Genomic DNA, 1933 nt, shown 5'->3' on the forward strand with positions numbered 1-1933 from the left:
GGTGCTATAAGACCATGCGATCAGCACAAAGTTATTCAGAGTCACCAAAGCAAACGATGGACGAGTGTAAACACCCGCCACCGATTGGTTTTGATCTAATAAAAGCGTTCCTACCATCTCTGGTCGGAACTCTGTTTTGCATGTATTAGCTCTAGAATTACCACAGTTATCCAAGTAAATTTTAGTACGATCTAAGAAACCATAACTGATTTAATGAGCCATTCGCGGTTTCACCTTAATACGGCATGTACTGAGACATGCATGGCTTAATCTTTGAGACAAGCATATGACTACTGGCAGGATCAACCAGGGAACTATACAATATGTATATATAAAATGGACAAAATTTAAATCCTTTTCCATCGTCGCCTGTTTCATATATATATGTCAGGTCGACACACCATTTTTCTCTTTCAAATATGTACAAGTTTTGCCACATTCCGCGCTTGTAACATATCTTCTTTAACGCTCAATTTCTTTCATTTTTCTACCATACAGATATTTTACCGTACGCCCAAAAACGTACGTATTATATTTTTGTTCTATCATAAAATCACATTTTTCTACGTACGCCAGCTTCGTACGTTTCTATCTTTGCCTTCATAAAATCACAAGATAATTTTATCTTCAAGAGTCTCGCTATTAACATCTTGTAAGATAAATGTACGTCCCAGCTAAAACGTACAAATACTTCAAGTTAAGTAATAATATATCATCGCTATTGACAAATTTTTAAGATCCAAGACACAGTTCTCTCTATATGTTTTAATATTTTTTATGTACTCAAATATATTCAAAGGAAAAAGTACATGGGTGATGCCATAGTCGTGGAAGCGCGTACGCTCACGCTGATCTTCTGACCGCCGGAAGCACGAAACCTCTGATCTGGGCAAAATCGGCAAGCCGAGGAAGAACGGACAGGACACATGCTGGACTGGCGAGAAAGCGTGTTCTTCCGCTCGCGCTAGGCATTTCGATTTCTGACACCTCTTGATTTAAAAAATCAGTTTTTTGATAGTTTTCTCTCTCCACTGGGCTATTTCATTTTAGCCACAGTTTTCAATTGGTACGATTTGCTTCCAAATCTTACAGATGCATTTTAAAAAATTTTTCCATCGCTCGGACAGAAGAGTCGATTGCTCAGTGAGTACGAGTATACATACAAAGTGCATACGGGTAACCAACCCCGTAGGGCTTGCCACATATGGGCCATTCGGTCAAAGACACCGACCCGTGGCCACGCTGTGTGGAGAAAAGTCCGTAACGTAAACGGCACGAAACAGTCAGGACCGAAGCCCCGAAGGAGCTCTGAGACAGCTTCTCGACCGAGATCGTAGAATTGGCCCAAAACCCGCTCTGCTCCGTCCGCCTCGCACGGACCGTGTATCTCTTATAGATACCGAACGGCCGGCAAGGACGCCGGCGCCGCCGGCCGAATAGCACGCGCGCTTATGAGTGTAAACCGCTGCGGCAACAGACCGCCCGGCCGTGCTGTTGTAACATAGCGCGTGAACGAACGAAAAAAATTTTTATAGTAAACATTAAAATAAATTACACTACCGTAAACTAGACAAAAAATTACACATTTTTTCCCAATATGAAAATTTTCACAAACTTTTTAAAGTCCCATCGCATCGAGTAAACTTTTTTAATAACGCGTCCGCACGATTCTAAATGCTTAATCCATATGTGAAATCGTTCACTGATCACGAATATCGCATTTAAAAAAATTACAAAAATTTATTTTTCAAAATAATCAAAAAAAACCGAAAAATCACAAGAGTAAAGTACCATTATTTTAAACAACATGTCGTTCTAAATGCTTAATCCCTATGTAAAAAGTTATTTAAGCAAGAATATGTAATCGAAAAAAATTAGAAAAATTTATTTTAGCCGTAAAATCGAAAATAATGGGGACACCGGAGCTGTTCGA

The 1933-nt window shown here is 39.6% G+C and overlaps 1 non-coding gene across 1 annotated transcript in view; it reads right to left on the reverse strand.

Annotated features, from left to right (window-relative positions):
* The window catches only part of LOC143262121 (small subunit ribosomal RNA), a 1921-nt gene extending 1608 nt beyond the window's left edge, over window positions 1–313 (reverse strand). The window contains exon 1 of the ribosomal RNA XR_013036054.1: window positions 1–313. This exon is cut by the window's left edge and continues 1608 nt beyond it. This is a non-coding gene — a ribosomal RNA (small subunit ribosomal RNA).
* Window positions 314–1933: the final 1620 nt, after the last annotated feature.

Source organism: Megalopta genalis, unplaced genomic scaffold (genome assembly GCF_051020955.1).
Source record: "Megalopta genalis isolate 19385.01 unplaced genomic scaffold, iyMegGena1_principal scaffold0091, whole genome shotgun sequence".
NCBI lineage: Eukaryota > Metazoa > Arthropoda > Insecta > Hymenoptera > Halictidae > Megalopta > Megalopta genalis.